At 30.3% G+C, this 27,391-nt stretch overlaps 1 long non-coding RNA gene across 1 annotated transcript in view; it reads left to right on the top strand.

The window, feature by feature from the left end:
- LOC142321074 (uncharacterized) overlaps positions 1-27,391 on the top strand; it is a 221,036-nt gene that overhangs the window by 128,464 nt on the left and 65,181 nt on the right. The window contains exon 2 of the long non-coding RNA XR_012755566.1: positions 3,192-3,223. This is a non-coding gene — a long non-coding RNA (uncharacterized LOC142321074). The remainder of the gene's footprint in view (positions 1-3,191; positions 3,224-27,391) is intronic.

The following is a 27,391-nucleotide window of genomic DNA, read 5'->3' as shown; positions in this document are numbered from 1 at the left end:
GACACCTTCACTCTAATAACTTCAAGGACTGACTATATAGTGAACATCATTACACTCAGAGTACGTATTTCTTACTGGTGTATCTTACACTTCAGGTATATCTTATGCACAATAATAAAAGTCTAAGCAATTATAATTCATAATGCCACTATTGCTTTCCGTTCAGATGCTAACATTAAAGTATAATGTAATTTTATAATGCAGCAATGTATTTTAAACCCTAACTTCTTACACTAAAACAAAGAAAAGAGAAAATATCAAAAAAATAAGTAGTCTGTAAGGTTGTAAAATGTTTTCACTTGAATAGAGATTAAATTTTAGTTTCAATTTAAATTTCAGGATCAAAGCTTTTCCAAACATGATTTCTTTCATAAAAATAGTTTAGTTCAGGTATTATAATTTCAAATTATTGGCTGTAAAAATGGAATTTGAGTATTGTGAAATGTTACATAATGAAAAGATTTAAAAGCGATAAATTATTGTTAGTGAGAAACAAACATTCATAAATACTCAATTGATTTAAAATGAGTAAAATCTATAGGAATATCAACATATAAAAAAAAACATATTTATTTTGAAAAAATTTAACCGTTCAGAAAAAAAAAGGTAAATAACTAGAAAAAATTAATTTAAATCTGAAAAATCCAAAAGAAAATATGGTCTTTTTGCTTGCGGCTTAAACAAAATTTTTAAATTTATCTTCAGAATTAATTAAAATTTATGAAAAATCAAAACACATATTTCGGAAAATAAAAATCTTAAATATACACAGCTAAATAAGTTTACGTTTTATAGATATTTCTATCGTAATTTTACATTTTCTCCAAAAAAAAACAAAAACTAATCAATATTTAGTTTGTTACACTCGAATAAAAACACTTTATATACTCGTATCATAATAAAATTGTATGTTTGATGTGGTTTGAATAGATAAGTAATTTACCAGCGCTCACAGCGGAAGATTGAGAAAAAATTAAATTTTATGTTGCATATAAGTGAACTTTATATCAAAATAATCAGGTTTAAATTTATTCCATCCTGAGAAATTAGGTTAGATGCTTTTGTAAAACTTAAGCTTCATCTCTAGACATACTCCCCACATTTACAAATTTAGGACTACAAGAACAGAACCTACCGTTCTACGTGAGAATTCATCTTCCGTACTCATCGTAGAACTTATTTGAGAGAATGATGTGAATCGATGTTAAGTTCTTGATGCATACGGTTGACTTTTGCGTCCTCCGTGAATTCATTATTTTTTTGTAGTTTTTTATTTCATAATTTTGTTGTTTTTCGTTCTTTTCATAGTTATTTAGTTGTTTCGTGTTGTTTTTTTTTTTTTTTGTTTTAGTACGTTTTTGTTGTTTTGTTTTGTTTTCGCTGAACTATGTTTCGTTGTGCGTCTTTTCAATAAGAGTTTTTGATTTATTAAGTAATTAGTATTTTACCTGACGTTATTTGTTGCTAATTACTGTTATTTTTGGTAATACACGCGTTAGAAGTTTATTTTATTTCAACTAGCCTACGGCAACCTCGCAGGTCATGACAAATAGTCAAAGTAGAGTGGCTTGCTTCTGTGGTCCAATTGGGAGAGTTGGGCACATTTTACGACGTTCAGTGGAATATGAGTTGGGAGTAGGTATTGGGTGCATCTTCTGCGTTTATCGTCAGTGCCGCAGGAGAAGGGCTCTCAAAGAAGGGGCCAATGAGTTTGCCGAAGACTATAGTGGTGGTGAAGATGGAAGGGAGAATCTATGCTAATCTCTTCCGCTCTGTCAAAGGGGCGTGTCGCCCGGTGAACCCAGGGTTCTTTCCACGCGTAAGGACTTCGGGGAGTACTTACATATCCAGGTGCGGGTTGTTGGTGGCGCTGCAGAGCAGCTGCGTCAGGAGATCTCTACGAAGTTGGAATTCATCTCACAGTTGTGGCGGGGAGTGGCAGTTTGAGGGTCCACATCCTGTTTAATGATGTAGACGTTATGACAACGAAAGAAGACTTTGTTGCGGAATTTTGCAAAGTGTCAGGAAAGTCGGTGACGGTAGATACCTTGTCCATGCGGCCGGCCAATTGGGTAACACAGGTGGTCACGGTGGTAGTGGTGATGCCGCCCATCCTTGCGGAAAAATTGTTGTCAGATGGGCGGATCCGTATTGGTTGGGTGCCCTTTAGGGTCACGAGACGCACCTTCAATGACCTGTGTTTCTGGTGCTGTTGTCTGGGCCATATGGCTCAGTCTTGTTACGGCCTGGATAGGAGTGGCCACTGTTTCATCTGTGGAGAGGTAGGCCACTTACGGAAGGTCTGTAAACGGGAAGCTCAGTTTCCTTCTTGCAAGTTGCATGGACATAAAGCCAGGGTTCGAGGTTGTCAGACTTCACCCATGTGTGTCATAAGTTAGCGGTGTCTGTCCTGGCGTGGTATTTGCAAGGGACAGCCTCATCTGGGTAGGGTGGGAAGCTTCGGCGTCCCACCATCAATTATCGGGCTGGGATTGCCCTGCAGCACCTTTGGGGAGGAATGTAAGACCGCAGATCCGGTTAGGAATCCCACCGGAGGCATTAATACCATAATTCCGGTGGGGGGGACCCTCTGGGGTTCCCTCATTAGAGGCATGACATGACTCTTGCCGAAGTAGCCAAAGCGATGGCACCCGTCGGAGTTGAGTTTATGATTAATTGCGAGTCCGGCTCCGGGGGCGGGAAAAATAAAGTTCTTAGAAAAAGAAATTGAGAGAACGAGAAACAGGTGAACAATAAGGAGGAGCTATATGACGTTGACTTTAATTCGAAAAGCAAATGAATTATTTTTGAGACAGGAATTTGAAACGACAGTTAATTTATAAGGGTAAATGAATGTCATAGGGGAAATAAATATATATAATTCTTTTGCTGAACCAAAGATACTATTGTACGTATTCAAGACAACCCCACCGAAATATAGTTGATATTTAGCCATATAAGTGGCATCACATTGTTCATCACTAGGTGCCATCATCTTTCATATATAACAGACTGGTAAAAAAATTAATTAAGTTGACAATCTTGATTGTAGTGATAATAATTATATTTAAATAATTGTATATGTTAATTAGTTATTATGTATTATAAAAATATTTATATATTTAAATTATTCTGTTGAATAATAATTAATATATTACTTAGTAGTAACGTCGATTTTGTATCGTCAACAGATAACTGGATATTCTGCTAGTGGTATACAAAGGTAAGCTTCAACGCTACACGATATATATAAGAGCTAAAGTATCATTTCGCAGTGGTTGACTGCAACTATTTAGACCTACAGCGCATCAAACTGATCCCACAGAAGCACGATTAAAGCTATCTGAATATCAGAATACCTTATCATTTACACCCATGATTAACTCGTGTAACACAAATTCATTTAGAAAATAATAAGCAGAATTAATTTTTTTATTATTTACAAAATTTCTATAAAATAATACTAATTGTAATAAAATAGCCTCCTCATAAACCTAATTATTTTTTATTCTAACTGAAATATCCTTTCTTCACATGGGCAAATACTGAAGATTTACGATTATAAAATTCTTTTTTTACACGAAATAGTTTCATCTGAATTTGAAATTCAAGTTAAACCTATAAATAGAGTCAAATTTAAGTAATATACAACTCGTTTTAACCATAAAATTTAACCAGAATCTAAAATTATTAACGCTAAATTCGTAACTAGAATTCAGACGAACAACTTTCATAAGAAAGCCGTTTGTCTGAGCATACCCACAAATACATTTTGATCTTCAAATTTTATTTTAGTATTCTTCTTTCTTCTTCCTGTTTAGCCTCCTGGAATTACCGTTCAGGTATTACTTCAAAGAATGAATGAGGATGATACGTATGAGTGTAAATGAAGTGTATTCTTGTACAGTCTCCATTCGACCATTTCTGAGATGCGTGGTTAATTAAAAGCCAACCATCAAAAAACACCGGTACCATTACCTAGTATTCAAATCGTTTAAAATTAACTGCGTTTACTAGGACTTGAACGCTGGAACTCTCGACCGCCAAATCAGCTGATTTGGGAAGACGCGTTCTCCAATTGACTAAACCGGTGGGTCTTATTTTAGTATTCTGTACAAGTTATTTAACCCGTTAACCAAATTTTCGATTAAACACGACGAATGAAATGTTGTATCCAATTCAAATAAACTAACAACACGTATTATTTTAACAGTGATTCAAATTTTGAATATCGTCAAAATGTTAAATTGTCATGTACCAAACATAAGAAAATTACAATTTTTTTTTTTTAATACACTTGTACTAATTTTTTACATTTTTAGTATTATTATTACTAATATAATTTTAGATATGATAATTGAACCGGTTCTAAGAGTTCTGAAAGGAATGAGTCAAAATCAAAAAGGGAATTATCATTCTTCAGAATAAACCAGCATCTCACACTTACTAGTGAAAGAAAAGCCATCAGTAGAGTGGTTTCCAGTTTCTTCTTTTATTACTTCTGTTGTACTGTTCTACATCAATATATCCACGTCCCTCGTTATATATGTGATAACTAACCCTACAAGTGCCATCTTCATTCAGTTTATCGAAGAAGTGACTTTAAAATTACATCATTGTCAGAAAATATATTTTTAATAGCTTCGTCTGTAAACGAGTTACATTATATCTGTCAAAATAAGAAAGTCTAGGGCATATATAGATATAAATTTAATATATTTCTTTGTAATAAATAATGTGATATACATATTGGGTCTCTGCTCAGTAAATTAACACTGTCAAATAGAATTATCTGTTTAATATATAAGATATTCATTTTCGTAATAAAACAGTAAGGTAAAATGTACTGCTAAAATAGAATATACGTATAAATATATTATACATATAAATATAATATACGTATAATGTATACGTATAAATAAAAAAAATTGGTCATTGATGGTGAATGGATAGAAGCTAATCTTTATAAGGGTTTAACGATTTAAAAAAAAAAAAAAACTTCCTATTGCGTTATATGTCTTCTCGGTACTTTAATGCAGAATTTTTGTTCTAATTCCTACCTCATTCTAACAAAAGAACTTAAAATTCAAACTGATTGGCACATACACGTTACTTCTAAACTATGCGTTATTTTCCACAATAGCTTTATTATATCAACGAGAACTTTTCAATATATGAGATAAACTAATTAGTTTTCAGAATAATTATTTTTACAATGCCAATTTTTTTTATTGTAAAAAATGGATGTATTATACAAAAGCTGATTAGATATTTGTTGATATTTCAGAATTTTTTTTTACAATTACCAAATGAAAGTTAAAAAAATAGAAGCTGTAATAATATTTTTCAGTTCAATTGTAAATTAAAGAGGAAGTTAGAATTTTCACAAATGTTTTACAATAAGCTCCAACTCATATCAAAATCATCGAGCAAAAAATTAATGCACAAATAAATAATTTACTGAAAATATTCAGACATGAATAATAATGCAGATTTCAATATATTTTTATATAATTTTGGAAAATATTACTATTTTATTTATTTTTTGTACCGGTAAATAATTTTTACAAAATGTTTAAATTATTATAATTTCTTCTTATTTATTAATGTTGATTTCTTACTAAATTTAGTTAATGGAACTTTGCTTTTCTTTTGTCTTATTGGAAAATTGATTTACACAGCTTTAAAAGAAATAGATAATTTTTTACAATATTATTGATTAAAAATTATGTTTCCAATATAAACTACTGCAGATTAGTGAAAAAAATCATATAAAACCAACTAGTTAAAGAATTTTCCGAAAGAGTAAGTAGTATTTTCGTATATACAATCTACATGTGGCTCATATAAAGGTTTCAAAACATCTAATTCATAGATTTAAAAAAAAAGTCTATTACTTCCAAAAACTTCTATTTATGGCGAATCCTTACTTATAAGAAACCTGTAGATTTACTCGCTCCGGATTTAAAGTTCTTGTAGATTTTTGAAAAATATTTATTTTCATTTCTTTTCATAATTATGTATTACTAGGTTTATGAAGAAAAATCGTAATGAACCGCTGACTAATCTAAATATTTAGTGTTTGTAGCAAACTACAGATATATTATAAAAGTATATTATAATGTTATACAAGTCTAATATAATCTTTAAAGATTGTTTTTCCTTTAAAAAAAGAAACAAAATTTTCAGTACCCATAAATAAGATAATGATTTTTATTCTGTTCTTCCTTCTTACGTGAGAGTCTTTATTGTGAAGAATAGCTATAGAATCCTATTAATATTCAAAACACAAAGTGTGTTCTATGTAAGCTACAAGCTTTAACAGCAAAACCTCTTTTAAATCTTAGGTAAAATAAAGGATGCAGAGGTAAATAAAATAAAAAGAAACATAAAAAAGTAAGAAAGTTGTTTTGTCTAAGTCGTGTAAGTGTTTGTGTGAAAATGTATTAGAAAATACGTTTTCACGAGTATTAAGAAAAAATTGTATAATATGTTGTAAATACATGCATTTATTTCCTTTAATCTTATACATTTTTAAACTATCAGTCACGAAAGGTTTTCCTTAAAATCGTTAAACAATTTATCATCAGAAGTAGTTACTAAAAATTTGCCAACTTTGATGCAAAACTTTGCTGACTGTTACACAACATTTGCCACAGTTATAAAACTGAAAATTGGCTTACCACCTTTCTTGTTTTTTAAATTTATTTTATTTAATTAAAAAATATGTATTTTGATTAAATAAGAATTTTTTTTCAGTATAATAATGAAATAAACCAATAAAATCTTAAAACGAATAGGAACAGATTTAATAGTTTGCTAAATTATTCTTTTGTAACATTTGTTCTAAAACACAAAACATAATTTAAAAAAATAATAATTTATATTACATCTTTATAATAAACATTGATAAAATTATCCACCCTTGTAACATAATCTACAACAATTGTTTAAATTCGATATTGTAATAAAAATAATTTTTTTTCTTTTTAGGTGTAAGGATGGTTTTTGTATTCTAACAAAGGTTTAAAATTATAAACTTAATTAATACCGTCTTATTTACAGAAAAATATTTCATTTAAGTAAATAGGTTTAAAAAAGCAAAAAGTTCAAAAATTATAAAATCAATTTTTTTTTAAATTGTTGGAAAACTATACAAAAGGTTTTTATCAAAAATTTACTATTTTATTATTTAAACATGCACACATGAATATTTGATCATGCGTTTGTGTGTGTGTGTGTGTGTGTGCGTGTGTGATAAAGTGTGTGTGAGCGTGTGGGAGTGTACGTGTATGTGTGTGAGAGAGAGAGTGTCAGGGAGTGTGAACATTGCTAGTGATATTCAGAAAGATGAAAAAATAATAATCTTACACATTATCACAGCTGCCATCTGCTTCATCCCATGTTATCTCTAAAGGAATCTTCTTAACCTTAGCCTAAATCCACACATGATAAAAAAAATCCAGAAATTCAATATTATAATAAAGTACAAACTTCTGATTCCATATTCAAAATTTATTAAATATCTAATAACTTCTTTTTAAGGTAATGAAATATTAAAACAACTTATTTCTAGAATAAAATAATTATCGGTTTATATATATATATATATCACATATAAATCATACAAAAACAAAAATATAACTGTTTATGTTTTTGTGTATTCAAAGACAAAATAAAATAATACAAATAAATTAATTTTTACTAGCGCACCCCGTCGCGACTTCTCCCACAATATAGATGTAGCTTCACTCGGAACGCTTTTTTAATAGCAAACTTATTTTTTTATAAATAAAAAATATTTAATCAACAATATTATATTTCGATTTTCATTAAATCCTGATAAAACAGTAAATAAAAATTTTTATGAAAAATACTGAAAGAAGATACGATAAAAAATGAATTGTTGCCCAAAACTTCACTTTAGTTCACTTTTTTTTTTGGCAAGTTCTTTCTTTTCTTGCTGATTTGTTGTTTTTCAGCGTTTCTTTGTTGCCAGTAATTTCTAAGGGTTTCAGATCTTCTTGCCCTTTCTTGTTCAGAGTACACTCGGCTTATTGTTTTTTTTTTGGGGGGTTTTGATAGGAATCTTGTTTCTTTATTTTTTAATTTCACATAGTTTCCGGTTTTCGTTTTTAGGTTTTCAAGGATTATGTCTAATTCCTCCATGTCTTTCTGTACTTCGTATAACCAGTTCGGTCTGCTTTTCTTGTTCCAGAAAAGTTTGATTATCCGTCTGATAAGTCTGGTCTCTTCCGTTCTGAAAATATGTCCCAGAAAGGAAATTCTCTTCTTTCTAAATTTATTAGTTATCGGGATGATCGTTTTGTAAATCTCTTCGTTTGGAATAATTCTCCAAATCTCGTATTTTTTAATGTTTTTCCCGATACATCGTCTTTCAATCTTTTCCAGTCTGTCGGTAAACCTTGTCTGGTACGGTACAAATATGGCTTCGCATCCGTAAAGTATTTCTGGTTGGATAACTGAGTTATAATGTCTTATTTTTGTGTTTATGGACATGCATTTTTTGTTATAGATGTTTTGTGTTTTTATTGTGGCTTTGATGAGTTTATTTATTCTTTCATTCCAGTTTGGATTTTCTTGGAGGTTGTGTGTGATGTTTTCCCCTAAATATTTAGAGTTTTCTACTAGTTCTATGTCATTATTATTTATTTTTACTTTGCTTATGCATAGTGGGTCTCTCACCATAATTTTGGTTTTTTCGTACGAAATTTTTACTGCAATCTCTTCCAGTGTTGACAGTTGCTATCTGGCCTCTTCTATGTTTTGGGATAGTAGGGCTAAATCGTCCGCAAAGCCTAGGCAATTTATTAAGATACCTTTTCCTATTTTAACGTTGTCTTTATTTAATTTTTCCAATCCCGTATTATAAATTCAAGGGCACAGTTAAATAAAAGTGGTGACAGTCCATTTCCTTGTCTCAGTCCTGTTTTGATGTCGAATGGATCAGATATTTCTCCCCTGAATTTAACCTTGGATTTGGTATCCGTTAGTGTTAGTCAGATGATTTTGACTAGTTTCGGGTGAAGCCCTAAATTTCTCAGGTTCAGTAGTTTTTTTAGTCTATAGCGGACACACATATCGGAAACATTGCAATGCAATCGTAAAATATTTAGTATAGCGTATGTTGCTTTTACGTCCAGTTATTTGCTTTATAGATACTAATTTTTTATTTACATTTTAATTTAATTATTTATTTATTTTAAATTTAATTTAATATTATATTATTTAATTTTAATTAAATTTATTTAATCCCCTTCCTCTTCTCCAATTTCCCTTTCCCACTTCCTCTTTCCTCTTTCCTCTTTTCTTTTTTCTCTTTCCATTTCCTTTTCCCCGATTTCCCTTTTTTCTTTTTTCCATTTTCCCCTTCTTCCCTTTTACCTTTTTCGATTATTCCCTATTTCCCTTTTCCGATTTTTCCCTTTCTCCCTTCTTCCCCGCGCGTAAATCGGTTCAGTAGTTTTTTAGTCTATTGCGGACACACATATCGGAAACATTGCAATGGAATCGTAAAATATTTAGTATAACAGATACTAAATATACGTCCAACAGATAGCGCTGTTAACACGAAATTTAGTTTTTTATCGATTTGAACCCCTTAAAATCAAACTTTCCCAGAATCCTTTCTTAGTGCACCCATACTTAAAGATACGACTGTACTCTGAAATATCAAGTCTCTTCCTATAATAGTTTTGATTATGAGTCAGTGAATCAGTCAGGACATTCTCGTTTGTATAAGAGATTTAAAACAATTAACTTTTTTGAAATAATTAAAATTCTTAATCTATGTTTATATAAGAGAATAGATATAATTAATTTAGTGATATTTAAAAGATTGCGATAAATTTGTGATACTGGTCTCTCAATTAATATATAACTGCGAGTTATATTCACAAAATAAACGTTTTGACTTCTCATTATACTCTTTACAAAATTGTCCGATATACTGTGTAAAATAAAATGCCTAATAAAATTATTTTCATGACCTGTTTTCCTATTTATTGTCTCTTTTAAACTACTGTCTAGTCTATTATTGCGTACGTGCAATAGTGAACTCGTAACCATTCTAAAATCTTGGATTTGCTAAACTGTGGAAGAGTTAATTGTGACGATTTGGTGAACAATAAATTTTACTGTCTGAAAAACTTTTTGACTCTTTTAATGTTAAGGTCCTACTTAGATCAACTATTACTAAGTTATCCACCATCGGTGCTGATGTTATAGGAATTGTCTAGTGTTATCCAGTTCATTTTTTATATTAATTACGCTAAATATCTCTAGATAACGCAATATTTTTTTTTTTTGTTTAACCTCCGGGTCCACCGTTAGGATGTGATGAATGATTTTAGCGTGTGTAAAAATGCCATGCCTGACAGGGATTTGAATCCGGGACCTCCGGATGAAAGACCGAGACGCTACCACTTGCGCCATGGAGGCCGGTAGCGCAATAATTACATGTAGTTTAAATTAACTATAAAATCGAATAAATTATAAAGTTGTCTAATTAAAAAATCTATTAAGTTGAGCTTTTTTGTTCAGTGTTTAAATTTATTACTTTAAAAATATTGTATTTTTTTAAAGTATATTTATAATATTTTATTATAACCTGATTCTTTAAATAGTGTTAAGTATAATTCGAGGAAAAACAGCAGCTTCAGATATGCCTTTAAATCGAATTTAAATTTTAAACATGGACTAAAATATATGTTACTCATTAATTTAAATTCTTTATGTTCTTAAGATACTTTTAATAAAGGAGTTTTATTCTTAATTTTTTATAATAAAAAATATGAATAAATAGATATACAAATAGATTATAAAATTTTAAACAACCCCTGACGTTTTCAGTAAATTTTTTTTTATTTCTCAAATTAATCTGTACGTAAAAGTGTTAATTGAAAAATGGTGACAAATATTTTTTTTCGTACGGTATACTGGAAAATGGTAACGTAGAGTACTAATAATATCGTGAAGGAATTTTATTCTGGCAGGTATTGTGTTTCGTTTGAGTTGTGATTCTGTATTCCAGATCATAAGCATATATTATGTTACACTTAAATATTTTATTTTATTACTTCGTAAAATTCGGATGTTATTAATTAAATCTTATTAAGGCATGTTCCTGGAAAATGAGAGAAATTTACGATTTCTAATTTCAAGAATAAATCACAAACCACTTATATAGGTTTACAATTGCAAAGTTTTAGAGTAAGTCCGATTAAGTTATACTAACAAATGTTTCAATTAGTACTTCTTCAAATGAAATATACATTAGAACTATGGTATTAATAATTAAGTTTGTTATACTAACACCACTAGTTTAATATTTCTTTTATTTCTGGTTCGTAACATTAAATTGCGGTGCACAATAAAGAAATAAAAGTTTCTTTTTGCTGTCTGTTAATTTACTTCCTTGTACGAAGTAGAAAAAAATTATTGTAATCGCTAAAAATTTCAGTTTTCAGATTTCAACGGTAATATCCATTTTGACCATCCCTGAATCTATATTGATTAATTTCGGCATGACGTTTCTCGCATAACTCAAAAATGATTAACCGTAGAATGTTGAAATTTTGGAGTTAGGACTGTTGTAACATCTAATTGTGAACCTTCAATTTTGATTGCAATCGACTGGGCCAAAGTGTAAAAAAAAGCCAAAAATCCCAACAAAAAAAAATGGATTTTAGTTTTTGTTAACTGCAGTAATAAGCCCTCATTGAGAGCTTTTAAACGATATATCATAAGTGGTACTTATTTTCATTGGTTTCAGAGTTATAACCAAATAAATTTTAATTAATGAAATATTTGGATCTTACAAGAAGAAAGCACATCGGTTTGAATTTGATTTTATTTTATTTTTATTTTTTTAACTTTTTTTAAATTTTAAATATGATTTATTAATCATTATTAACCGCTGATTTAAAAAAAAATTACAATAAATAATAATTCAATAATAACAATAAAAAAATATGTAAAAGATCAGAATTTATTAGTGAAATAAAATTTTATGTACTTTTAAAAATGTGTGTATGTATTTAATAGGTGTACGAGGAAGTCATTTCTGTCCACAACAGATATTTTATATTTGAATAAAATTTATTACATTAAGAAATTTTAAATTCATTCTTTTTTTAAGACGTAAATTCTAATTATAAATAGAGAGAGAGAGAGTGAGAGAGAGGAAATATACTAATTCTTGCTGAACAATAAAAATAATGAAAGTAATTCTCATAAAACAACGATACATACATTATTTTTAAAAACGATAAATTTCTGACTCTTGTATAAAAGAGTAAAGACAATATCCGGCAGAACAGCCACGCATTGATGAAAGTGGAGTTTGATGTTATATTTATTAAAAATATATTTCCAATAAGAAGAAAAAATAATTGAATAGTGAAATAAAAAAAAATAAAAAAATCAAATCAAATAATGATTCCAAGTACCGTAATACACAATTTATTTAAAGACTACTGAACTTGATTAGAAACATGTCAGTCTGGCATTCAACCGAAAAGACTTCTGATAGGGGTAGAGAAAGGTTAGCACAGAAACGATAGCAAAAGGGTGGTATGGATGAAACAGAACAAGGAGCTTTTAAACAAATGATATTGACCTGGGTCTCAATCAGAGGCAATTAGTCCTATAGCAGGAAGAGAAAGGAAGAGTTGCAATCACGCTCGCGATAACAAAACTTCAGTTGTTAAATTTAACTCGCAAACGATTCAACGACCTCTTCCTTTAACTCCTCATTCCACCTTAACCCACAACGGAAAACCAAAGTTTCAAGATGAACGAGTAGGCAACAGTTACTTATACAGTCTATAGATAGCTCATTTAATTACTTTTAACTATTAACACAGTCGACAAGAATTTTCAATCAGACTCTTACTCGCTTGCTAGTTATAATTAAAACAAGTTATTAATCGTACACATGCATGTTTTTTTTTTATCCCTGCCTCCCGGAAACAGACCCCCAATTAAGTATGACCACGGTTCCGGGAGGTGCCTTTGCCGTTCCCGGCCTCCATCACCCAGCAACCGCGACTCAGTTCTTTGTGCTTCGCCTCTGACGGGGACATTCCCGAAGGGACGGCCTCGCCGGGATTCAGTCTTTTAGATCAGGGGCTTAAGATTCCCCGCACTTCATCACCACCGACCACCCGTACAACACCGGCAAACGGCAGCTCCGTACGGAGCTGTACCTCACCCCCTCGCTTCACGATATTTCATTTGCAGTGTTCCCGACACAAAACCAGTCACAGTGTCGAAGTCCACCGAACTGCATAACATCGGCGGACTTCGACACTACCGAATCAAACACACTCATTTAATCAAGTATTATGTGTAATAGACGTACAGTAATTCTCTGGAGAATATTATTACTTAAAACATTAGAAAAGGCAGCTTTTAATACTTCTATAACCGACCATTGAAAAGGAAATATTAAGCTTTTTCCGATTTTTATTATATTTTCTCTTTTGCTCTTTAATTTTCGTTCGATAAAAGAAAAAAAGTTAAATACTACTGAGAATTATGACTTTGATAAGGCTGTAATTATCTACATTGGGATTCAAATAAGAACCGTAATAATAAAATATATTTATGGTTTCTCAGCCATTCATCATCTGCAAATTTAAAAAAATTGATATAAATTTCTGAGTTTTTATTCTATGCAGCAGAGAAACATTATTGCTAAAAGTAAAAAAATTATCACATTATTATAGATTTTTAAATGTAACAAATATAACTAAAAAAAATGTTGTTTAAAATAAAATTTTATTTACGTTCTTGTGTAATTACGTGGCAACGCCAGTGAATAGTCTAGTTTGGTGAACTACATTTATTTATATGCATATATATAATGTCTTCTTATGACAAATAGGATAATGAATTTGATTTTTTTCAATATTCGGTTATCTATAATTTAATTATTTCTCATGAAGTACAATTTTTGTTTTCAGAATCATAACCTATTAATTATATAAGCTATATAATTTTCTTTATTATATATTTGAAAGTAAGATTTCTTTATGACATTTCCTTAAATATCGTATAAAAAACGTATACTGTTGTTAATAAATAAATATTTTATTTTAATGGTTTTGACTATCTAAAATTAACATGTCAATTTTCCATATAATTAAATTTTAAAGGGGAAATAAAGGTTTTGTTTCTTGCAATTATTTTGGTTGCTTGTTTTGTATAACAATCGATAAGATGTAACATATCTCGGAGAACGGTTCGATCAAAATGGGCTGTTCAACCGACACCTCAATGAAGTATTCAGTAAAGCGGAGCGGATCGTCAACGCTCTGAGTAGACTGATAAGCGCCAAGTGAGGACCCAGAGGAGTTAAAAGAAAGTTATTGATGATAGCAGCGACTTTTATAGTATTGTATGCAGTGCCTGCCTGGTTTTCGGCACTAAACAGCAAGAGGAATGTGAAGATGATGACATCTCTGTAGTCAAGAATGAATTAAAGGATCGTGATGTACTGAACGGTATCGGCGGATGCGGTGGGAATCCTTGACGGGATACTGCCGATCCAGTTACGGGCTACCCAAATGATATGGATTTATGAGGACATGATATGGATTTATGAGGTAAGAGAAGTGGAACGCCGCTACAACTGGGACGTGGACAAAGAAGCTTATTCCTGAGATAGGACGGTGACAAAGAAGGAAACTCGGTGATGTGGGATACTACTTGTCACAATTCCTCTACTATCACGTTGGATTTGGTGTATACTTACACAAGTTTAGAAGAAGGAAGCTCCCTAATTGTGTGTACTGCGGTCAAGAGGGCACTCCCTGCCATACCTTTTTTGAACGTGCACGTCGGGAAGATCTAAAAACAAGATACAACATAAAAGAAATTACCCCGGTAACTACAACAAAGTACATGCTGAGAGGTAAAGAGGAATAACTGACAATATAGAGATTCTTGGCTGAGATTATACGAGCAAAGGAAGAGGATTACAAGAAGTGAGAGGAGTTACTTTAAAAACATGAACAACAAGACTCGGCTGCTGGGGCAGAGCCCGGGAACGGCATAGCCGGGCCCGGTGTCCTTGGCCTTAGCGGTGGTTAGAGATAGACTTAAGAAGGAAATAAAGAAAAGATCCGAAACCGGTGAGCGGACCTGCCATGCCGGGCTTACTGCCGGTAGGCGAGGAGGCTCATTAGAGTTGCAAGGACACTCCCCTGGGCTGAAAATACTCGATTGTTGAGCTGGCCAAGAGAGCAAGAAAAAAAAATTTAACAAAAATACATTCACTAAAAGCAAATGCATGATTCTTTATAAGATTATCTCGGTTTATCATAACATGAAGACCAGCATTGTTACGCACTCGTCTACATTAACTTTATCCCGTTTTATGTGTTTATTTTTATCTCTAAGTAAACGTTAAATTAGATTTTTATCAAGTTACAAAAAAGAAATTAAGGAGATTTGGAAAACATTGCAAAATCTGACGTTATATCTTGAAGGAAGTTACTGTGAAAATATTAAACCGTGATTTTAGATTTAAAAATATAAGTAACACGATTAGAAGCAAGCAAAAACGTTTTTTATAAATATTAAAACTACTACCCCAATAAAAAAATTTAAAAGTATTATATGCTTCACTATAGAGTTTTATTTCCTTTTTTTACTGTTCCAAATAATTGACGTGAATTGTGGAACAATGTTCAATCTTTGTCACACGAATATGGAAAAATACACAAACTCATCATTAAAAATAGGAGTTCTACATACCGGCTTGATATGTTTCAGTACTATATGTAATTTTTTTACATCGCAGTCATAAAATATATAACTATAGTACAATGTTATGCAAGATACTATCTGTTTTAACGATCTCTGTTCTCATTTATTATCCGAAATTGAACTCTCAATCAAATATACGGAAAGAGTCTGATAATAAAATAATAATATAAAAGTCTGATGTCTTATTCAGCATCCAAAATTAATTTACCACTATCATTTTGTTGTTTTTTTTTTGTCTTCAGCCATCTGACTGGTTTGATGCAGCTTTCCAAGATTTCCTATCTAGTGCTAGTCGTTTCATTTCGGTATACCCCTACATCCTACATCCCTAACAATTTGTTTTACATATTCCAAACGTTGCCTGCCTGCACAAAGTTTCCCATCTACCTGTCCTTCCAATATTAAAGCGACTATTCCAGAATGTCTTAATGTGTGGCCTATAAGTCTGTCTCTTATTTTAATTATATTTTTCAAAATACTTCTTTCTTCATCAATTTGCCGCAACATTTCATTTGTCACTTTATCCACTCATCTGATTTTTAACATTCTCCTGTAGCACCACATTTTAAAAGCATCAAATATTTTATTTTCAGGTACTTTCAAAAATTTTTTTTTTATCATCAGCTACATTTTTCTTACACATATATAACAATAAATTTGGCCAGTGAAAAAGACAATCACTTCATTTCTCTTCTTTTCCAGGTAAGCTTAGCCTGGTGCGATTGTTTTTCTTGGGAATTGCTACACTATTTTCAGAAGTGACTTTTTTCAGGATGCTACAATTATCACGGATCACGGTTGCATTATCAATATAGTTTGCAGTATTAGTTGTTATTTTATTTGTTAAGTTGTTTTATTCGAAAGAATGTCTTATTTTAAGGGGATCTTACTTTCCTCCCAACGGTACTGCAAGTGAGTCCCCACTTGATCACCGTATGCGGGAGGCCGAGACCTCCCACCCCCTCCCAGACGGAACTGTCCCTCAGAGATACCATTATGATCCTACGAAGTAGCAGTTCCAGATGCCTATGGAGTCATTTTACTCCTTGACTCCCGGGCGCATGACCATACGACTTACAGGATAAGCACCTAGGGTCCTGCCGGGAGTACTTGTTAAAATGGCCAGCCTTACCATATGTAAAACAGTGGCCGCTTCTATCTGCGCTTGAAAAGAACTTGGCCCTGTGACCTGAATTCCACCTCTGAAGCAAAGGTCGTCGGATGTAAGCCGCACCACTCGACAGGCCAACCACCAAATCCGAACACATCCATCAGACACGAGTTTGTCCGCTAGGATTGGCGCCACTGTCAGTGTAACCACCTGACTGGAGCAGTAAGCCGGCCGCATTGACAGGACGTTAGTAGTGACCGACTCACCTATCGATTTACAAAGCTCCCGAAGAAACACTTCCTGTGACGTGAGGGCATCCACATCCTTAGCCAGGTCGTGGGTTCTTCTGTCGCCCCTATCAGACAAGGTCGTAGTAGCACCCTCCACCTTTTTGAAGTATTTATGCCCCCTGAGAAAAATTAAATCGTGATTATAGAAATCGGTATAATGTTTTTTTACGTGCGTGTTTATCTCTACTTCGCATTTATTTCAGGAACTAAGTAAAATAAAATCATCAAATTTTATAATTTTTGTTTATCAGTGAAATGGATTTGATTGTTGATATATTTGTCACAATAACGAAAAATATTGCAGGTGTCTTAATATGATGTACAAGACACTTAAAATAATCATAACCTTCACAAGCTAATAAGGATAAGTAAAACCTTACGAGGTTTACTATAGAAAGTGCTGAGAGTACTGGTGTGCTGACCTTTCTTCATTGATCCAATGATCCAATCATATGATTCATATCAAGATTTTAAGCACTTAAAAATGCATGTAATATTCAGCCCTTAACTATTCGAAAAAGCAACTATTAAAAGTGCTATAATAATATTTTTTTATTTAATTTAAATTCGGAACAGCCATTAGATTGATTTCATTTTGTTAAACATTTCGTAAAAGAGATGTGGGTAGATTTGAGCAAAAAATTGTATCTGAAACGGTTACTCTTTATGAAGATTTTATTCATGAAAACTGGATTTCAACATTTAAAAAACATATAAAATGTCAGTGGAACTAATAGTTTTACTATGAGAATATTTTTGTTAAATTTCGTAAATTTTCCAACTGCAAATTTTTCCTATCTTCAGCTGTTTCAAAGCTATTACGCAACTTAATTCATTAAATTCTTTTTCTCTAAATTAGTGATCATAAGATAAGAAAAGTTTTCTAATCTTATCAGATTTATCAGACTATACTACTACTCTTTACAATATGAGATCTATTAACTTTACTTTTACTAACTTGATATTACATCATCTTTTCAACTAGAATTAATATATATTTTTTCCATCGTTATTCTGTAAAACAAGCATTTTCAGAGTGGAAACAATTTCTATTCCTATGAAAGGGTTAAAAAATCTTAATAAAACTCCTTTTTAAAACAAGCCCTCTAAGAAATATTTCACTTCTTATTCTTCCAACTTAAAATTAAAAAATATATAATAAGAATTTTATTATTATTTTAAATATGGCGTTATGAGTACGGGAAAATAATTTTACTATTACCAGTTTTTTAAGACGGTAATGTACTGGTTGAACGTAAAACCACTAGATGTATAAAATTTATCTCAACTTCTAAAGTCTCCGTTTAACGATAATATTGAATTTATTTTTATTTTTTTTCTATAAATCGTATTATCAAGGTGGAATAGCTATCCAGCATTTAAAAAATTATATAATACTTTGTAAGCAGTTGAGTAATTATTATTGTAGTAAAGGATTGCGTATGATATAAGTAATTAGAAGTCAAGTAGATGATAAGTTAGAAGTTGGTGTGGTGCAACTTTGGTGTGGTGCAAGTTGGTGTGGTGCTGCAACTGCACATTCTAAAATGTATTTTGTGTTATCAATGTACTGTAACCGATAAGTATGTCTTGAAGAATATTTTTTAATTTTTTTTCTGTCGATTTGTTTTTATTCTTACCTTATAAACAAGGTAGCATTATCTATTTATTTATTTTTGTAATTTGTTAATTTTTTTTTTCTTGAACTTAATGCAATTTCTTTATCATCGCTAATTTTTCTGAAAATGTTGATAAATGGTTAATAATCAAATTTAATTTTTAATTTTTATGTTTCAATAACCGTTTATTTCACATTTTTTCTTTGTATCCACATAAATCTTTGTAAACAATATCGACATAAGATTATTTTTATTGCCATTTGTTTTCTTTGATACATTTCTTTATCCTAATATTTTAGGTTCAGCACTAATATTTTAGGTTCAAATGATATTTTCAAAAACTTATATTATTAAATATCTGCTTCATATGACTGAGTTTTAATGTTATTGTTTTTAATCCCGTAGACCACCTATCCAAGATCTTTTCCCTTTTTAAATTCGTCATGACTTTATTTACCTTAATTCATAAGAAATCAACTAATAATTTATACAGTACTCGTATAAAAAATATTATACTTATTAGAATTAATGTGCAACTAAGGTAGCTGTGACACTTAAATACAACAAGACTAGCTTTTATCCATATGTCATCTAGGTGTAACAGATGGATTATGAAAAATATAAAAAAGATTACAACAAATTTAAAAAAAAAAAGCGAAAATTTTTACGAATAAGAGAGGTTGAAGTACGGGTGGGGAAGGATTTTCTATTTCCTTTCAGTCAGGTTTTTCCTTAAGTTATATTATCACATATTGTATTATAGAAAAAGATATAGCGGTAATAGGGTACACGTAAAGCCAACCTTCAGTTATTTTAACACGAATGATATAAATTTTAGTATTATTTCAAGTAAGGGAAATAAGAATACAGCTGATAAAATTGATACGATTCCAGCTGTTGCTATGAAAATAAGAGACCAACTGAACAAGTTAAAACAACAAAACACTTGCTTCGTTTCGTTTTACTCGGTTGTAGTACTATATCGTAATAGAGCAGAGAGCTTTAGTGGCCCTAAAACTGTAGAGTGATGGGTGGCTGGTCAGATGATAAACTCACATTTATGATCCTGTACCAGAGTCAATCCCTGTTGTTTTAGCAATTGTGTGAGGCCCGGTTAGTTATTCAATTTGATGTCGGCTTTATAGGCGAGGCATATCCGCGGGCTATTGACCGGGGAGGGTTCGTACTACCTCTCTCATCCAATGTTCTCCGGAACGTACCGCGATTGAAAACTCTAAATAAACATGTTTGATACATTATATCCGAATGAAATTCCAACAACAAATACTGCTTTGATAGGTTTTCATACAATAAGAATAATAATTTAACTATGTTCATTAACAAAAATAAATACCGCGTTTTAAAATTATTTACATTACTTCTTAAGTGCAAATAAAGAAAAATAATTTTAATTATTTACGATTATACCTGGCAGAAATTAAATAATAAAAAAAAAGAATATATTTACATATTTCCTTTTGAAAAGTAGATTGATGCGCGTATATGTTATTCCAAAGGAATGAAATGCAAGTTTTCAGTTTTATATGATCAAATAATAATCGTCTATCATCAAAGAAAGTATTTATTTATGTAAATTAATTAGTATATAAAAAAGTATAAGAAGAAATATAACGTACTATCCTACAATAATTAAAGTTAATAAACAAACGCAACTAAACATACACCAGCTAATCATTAAAAGTTAACAAACGCGACTAACCGTATACCGGCTAATCATTAAACGAATAACCAAACGGGTTTGTATACATGCAAACATTTTTTTACGCAAATACCTGCAAAATACTTTATATTAAATGACAAAGCAATGTATTTAAACTATTCTAAACTTATTCTTTAAAAATGGGTATTTATAAATAGAAAGAACATAAAAAACAAAACATATATATTTCATTTTCAGACACTTACATTTTCTATCAGAAGAATAAAAAAGAAACTTCAAATAATGAAAATATTTTTTCAAAAAAATAGTGAAAATTATTTACACCAGATTATTGTCAATGACCAAATTTAAACACAAAAATCATCTCAAGATTATTCACCAGGGTTTCAAAAGATGTATGGTTTTCATACTTTTAAATTTATTTTGAGTTAAAATCTATATTCCAGAAAATAAAATTTTTAATTTCTTTTCCAGTTAAATTTATATCCCTCCGAAAAAGTATGTAGTATATAAATTTAATAGAATAAGAATAGATAAAAAAGTGTATAAAAAATAAATACTGCTTACTTATTTATTATATAAAAAATTATTGATTTTCGTAAAAACTATTATTACACTTTTACTTCTAAGATAAAGAAAATTTCTAAATTTTAATCCTTACTCTACGCGAAAAAATAATACCCGAGTTGTGATGGTTTTATGCTATTTTATTCTTTGATCTCCGTGAAAAGTGTCTTCTGACGGATTTAAAAAAAATCTTAGTTAAATTTGTTTTCGAGGATCACCTAACTAAAAGTTTAATGAAAACAATGCAAATAAAACTTTCAGAACAATTATTTTCCTACAATTTTCTTTGTCTTTCTTTTTGTATTCTTTCAAAATTAACACGGGCAAAATACTGTGTCCAAGAAAGTAAACATTTTATAATTGTTTTTTTTCGGGAAAACTAATTTATATTGGGCTTAATAAAAAAAATATTTAACTTTTTTCAAAAATAAATTGGTGAAATTTTTTTGCAAATTAATATTCTAAACAAGAATTAAAAACTTTGCAATATCATAACACGAAAGTGTACATATATATATATATGTAGAGAGAGAGAGAGAGAAAGAGAGAGAGTGTGTGTGTGTGTGTGTGTGTGTGTGTATGAGTGAGAAAGAGAGAGAGAGTTATATTAAAATATGGAAACGTTTCATATTTTAAAACTGATAGATACTAGGAGATCGAAAAAACAATCTACATAGAAAACTTTTTGACGAGCTTGAAATTGTTGTCCGCCATCCTGGATTTACCATATTTTATCTTTTTTTAAATAGGAAAGTGGGTATGATATACATGATTTCAGTGTAAAATGTTAATGGTAAAACGATGGCGAAAACAGTTTCTCGATAAACGCCTTCGTTTTCGAGTTATAATCAATCAAATTAGCAAAAACGGAACAATCGCAGAAGTAATAGCAAATTGAAACCCCGAGTAGTAACTTTTTGTATTTCACATTACCTTCAGTATTACATCCAATAAATAAATAATTACTTTGTTAAATATAATTTAATGTTCTCTATGTACATCTCTTAAATTTCAGCACTTATTTATATATGTATATATATATATATATATATCATAAATTCACTTTTAAGAACACACTATTTCGAGACATCGATACACGAGATATTGAAATGAAAATATTTCTATTCTATTACTTCAAAAGTAGAATTGAAGCATTCTTATAAGTATATAGCTTATACACTTAAGAGTTATATAACTTAATAATTAAAAAACAAAGGAATTTATCGAGAAATAGTTTTCACCATAGTTTTTCTCGTAAAATTTTGCATTAAAATCAAGTATCACACCTCTCCACCTTAATGTTAAAAAAAAAATGTTTGTTCCAATTTGGCGGACTCAAGATGGTGAGAAATAATTTCAAGCACATCAAAAAGTAGTAATTTTGTAACTATGGACAACCGTTCTTGTTTGTACCTTCTAGTACGCCTCACTTTGGAAATATGAATCCGTTTTTATACTTTAATATATCATATTTAATATATATCATCTATTAATATATATCAGGGTGACTGAAAGGTAACTTACACCCCTCTCTAAATTTTTATAATTGAGATAATTAAATGCGGTTTGCGGTATTCTTACTTGTACGGAGGGGCTACTTAAATTAACGTATTAATTAAACGAACGTACTCCTTTTCATTTTTGGGTGGCGGGAGATGGGGCAACTCAAATATTTTTTGAACATTTAATATGAGGTGAAACAGAATAACATATTTAAACTGAAATGATTTTATTTGACAATATTTTTATTTCAAGAGATTAAAGGATTTTTAAATGAAAGATAGAATTAATTATACATGAAAAAATATTTAACTGAAAACTGTTATTTGCGTAAATTAAATAAAATTCTTCAAGACTCTATGTTTAATTAAACCAAGTATTTAAAAAAATTTAATAATAAATTTTTTCAGCTTTTAATTAAAGTACGGATAATTGGCCTCTATTTTATTTTAAATAGCGAGAATTTATTTTTTTCTAACACCGTTTTGCTTATCTCGCAGTTACCTATAAAATAAGTTATCATATGACCATATGTCCTATTTAAAATCTTTGAACCACGCTGCTCCCGGCCTAATGAAGGCAGTCCGCCGTCTGCTCGAATACTCTAAATTGGGGTTTACTGAGTTGGGATATCTTATCGGAGAAGTTTTCCTAAGATAGAATCGGAGTACCACTAACAGAAAAAAAATTAAAGGTAAGCATAAAGCCGTAGTTCTAGCTACCTGGAAAAAACACATTGTTGGCCGCCATTTTGGACTGGACAATTAGAATAATTTAGTTTTAATTGTATCAAATTTTTCGTCTCATCGAGTTCTTTAAAATGATATATCAAACGACCATTGTTCTAATTTGAAATTTTTGAGTTGCTTCCCGAACCTCCTCCCAGCCTGCGAAAATCAAAAAGAGTTAAATATACGTTAATGGAAGTAGCCCTTCCCTATAAAGAAGAATGCTGCAAACCGCATCCTGTTATCTCAAGTATAAGAAAGTTAGAGGTTGAAATTGTTTTTCAGCCATCCGGTATATGTAAACGAACATATAACAGTTAAAATCATACACTCATAAAATACCACTAACTAACATTTTTTCGTTGTCCTCGACGAATTTTGACATACTGGACAATTCATTATGCGATTTTTTTTATTTTTATAAAGCAATTTTCTAAACAAAAATTTCATAAGGCTAGTCTACAAGACTACACTGATAATTTTTGACTAATTGTTGTTAGACTGATTATTTTGGCTTATTCTTGTCTATTTTTTGACGTTTTAATTCAAATATGACCACAAAATTTATCCTAAAGGTCTCACTTTTATTGTATTTTACACTTGTAAAAAATAAAAATGTTAATCTCAGTTTATTTCCTCTATTAACGCTTTGTTTAGTCAATGATAGATTTGATTTGATTCTCAATGTGATTGATTTGTTTTGAGTCACTTATGATTCAAATTTATGAGTCAATATGAATATCTAGGGTTATTTATAAATGAACCATATGTATAAACGGCTCAAAGTAAAATAATGTGGTGAAGTGACCGGTAAAACTAAAATTACTTAAAAAAATTACATCGATGCTAACTTTTTACTATAAGTCCGTCCTTATATAAAAATTAAATTTATCACAGTACTAGTCGATAAATTGGTGGTAGTAAATAGAAAAAAAAATATTAGGAAAAGAAAAGGTTTATACCTTACTAGTCGGTCAGGGCTTACTTCACTCGCTCTTTTTGTCTAGCCAGCGGGCCCCATCCTCTAAACCTCCACTGTGTTCATTATACCCGTGCTTGTTAGAATAATACTTATAAATAACAATTAAAGTCTGTTCAATTTATAAAAACTACCAGTTTATTGTAATTTCTTAGAATAGTTTGGTCACCAAAGAACTCGAAAATTTGAATAACCTGAATATATGCAGGTATCAGATTGGTCAGCCCACATCTTAAAAATAGTAGTTACAGCTGGTTACCCGTAAAAGCCCGTCAGACACCACGAGAAGGTGAACGTATTTCGTTTCTCTTCCTTTTTTTTTATTCAAGTAATCTGAATTAGGTGCAGCCAGTTGCGTTGTACGCACGATAACAGTTGCAGTGACGGACTTGAGCCACCGCGCCATACGCCGTTACACGTTTAAAGTTACTTTTCTCGTTAACTGAAGGAGATACGAAAAAACAATCAGACGTTTTTGTAAAAAATTATTTAATTTCAAATGGTTTCTGAATTCGATTTGATCAAAATTTAGGCAGTAGAAACGTTGAGTATCACTAAGTACAACATGAGCCCACCAGGTTGATCTAGTGGTTAACTCTTCATCGCAAATCAGCTGATTTCAAACTCGAAAGTTCTAAGGTTCAAATCCTAGTAAAGGCAATTACTTTTATACGGATTTGAATTCTAGATCGTGGATACCGGTGTTCTTTGGTGGTTGGATTTCAATTAACCACACATCTCAGTAATGGTCGAACTGAGACTGTACAAGACTACACTTCATTTACATTCATACATAGTGTTTTACATTTACATTCATTCAACAGTGTTGTCAACTTTTGTCCTATTTAATCTAGGCGATGTAAGTGATGAGCAAAGGGGAAGCTTTCAAAAACCATTTATCAATAACGAAAACCCGCTACCAGAGAAAATGGAGCCCGAATTTGCTTGCCGATTACTGCTGGAGACTAAAAAGGGACATTCTAGAGACTAAATAAAGGAGTAAACTAAGTAAGGGCACATAATGTAGGCTATATATTTTCTTTAAAATAAATACGTTTTCTTTAATCCGTGTTACTACAAAACCTGGCCACCCATTCAATTGCGTTTTACAGATTTGACATCAACGCAAAAATGTGTGAGATTCATTTCATTGAATTCATATGAGAGAAATATTTTTTTTTATTTTTGTAGACTAGCATGATTATATTAGTCAGAAATTATTTTATATACATACACATTATTTCTGTTAGATATACATCTCTTTTCAAAGTATATACAATAATTTATCATGATTATGGTGTGGTTAATCGCAATGATTTTTGCAAATAAAAGAAAGAATTTGTATTTAACTGTAATGATTTTGTTTTGTAAGAATATGATGAAAGAGAATCCCGTGGTATCAGGCGCCGTCTATAATATTAATTAAACGGTATTCAATTAGCAATCTTTACGGTGGTTCATCTAAATAAATCCAACAATTAATTAATACCGATGCTATTTTTAAATTATGGTTTTAATTTTAAATATCATTTTATTCTAGTTTTAATAATGGTTACTTTTAATTACTTCACTCATTTTCCCAGATTATTATTAATATGTACATAACAAATTTTATTTGATATTTTTTTTTTATACTCACACCGATTGAAGTATCTCTTACATTCAAAATGACAGCTATTTATCTGCTCATTTCAAAATACTTCAATTGCAAGAAGATAAGAGACAATATTAACTATTAAATGGATCTGTTGATATATTAAAAAAAAGCCCTTTAATGAATAGAAAAACCATAAAATAGTAAAAAATAAAATCATAAAAATAGTACTAACTGTTAAAAAAAGTGTTTTAAAAAAATTTTGCTATTCAAATGTGTGAAAATTTGAATGAGGATGAAAACTAAGTAAGAAGTTACACTGCTCATTTTGTTAGTTATATTTTTAAAGAAAAATTTCACTTATTAATAAAATTACCAAAAAAAATACACACGGTGTATAAAATTTGACCATAATAGATTTTTTTTAAATTTACTAATCTTCAAATTCTTCAAGGTAACATCTCGTAACAGATATAAATTGAAATGAAAAAAAAAAAAATAGGCTTACATAATTAAAAGTTTTTCTTTGTCTGATTCTGCTTTGATATCAAAATTAGTCTGTTTTATAATTTCTTTTTTCTTTAGAAAATAAATCTATTAAAACTAAAAAAAAAAAAAATGAAGAATTTGAGGTCATTCATAGATACAATTATTTTCACGTTTAATTTGCACAGAAAATGAATTCTTTATGGATTTGTGGTAAACTAACAATTTAATAAAATTAACAAATATTCCAGTCATAATAATATATTACCAATTTAAAAATACCCTATAAAAAATGAGTCTAATTTAAAGTACGCAATAACTAAAATACATTTTTATACAAAGAATATTCTAATTTCTCTAATAACCTAATATTTTAACCATGTACTAGTAATGTTTATCTATTAACAAAAACATCCTATAATGTTTACACTGTAATGTTTACAAATTAGAGAGTTTACCTAGGAAATTTTTAATTTAATGTTATATCCGTTATTTGTTTACATAGTAACTAGCAATAATATTGTTCGGTTTCTCATTAATATGACCCTTCGGCAGTTAATGCCTAATTTACCTCCTGAGGGTGTTGATAAGGTTGATTCTGTATAGATTTTCAAGGAAGTTTCGGACAAAATTTAAATATCATGGAATATGGAGTACACCCGAATAATAATTGTGTATTCTATTTATACTTAGAAAAAAATTACTCATACTTTTCTTTCAACATTTAATTTTGGAACTTGTCATTTTATTGCCAGTTAACTTTACCAAAACTTAATAGTACATTTTATATTTTAACTCAAAATAACGGTGTAGTTTAAATTTGTAAAATGAATTTTAAATTAATTAAACGATCTCGATAATCAACCATAAATAAATTGTACTATTAGCTTTTACCTAGGATAACAGATACCTAAAATAGATTATTTTTAGTTAACGAAATTAATATTTGCTAACATTTTTAGGTAGATTTCATACGAAAGCTACCTATTGAAATGCTACCATGATTCGACTTGGAAAAATACGACATATCTTCGCGTTTCA

This window comes from Lycorma delicatula, chromosome 3, assembly GCF_047948215.1.
Source record: "Lycorma delicatula isolate Av1 chromosome 3, ASM4794821v1, whole genome shotgun sequence".
Taxonomy (NCBI): Eukaryota; Metazoa; Arthropoda; class Insecta; order Hemiptera; family Fulgoridae; genus Lycorma; species Lycorma delicatula.
Note: the sequence above shows the minus strand (reverse complement) of the source record. Positions and strands in the feature narration are given on the sequence as shown.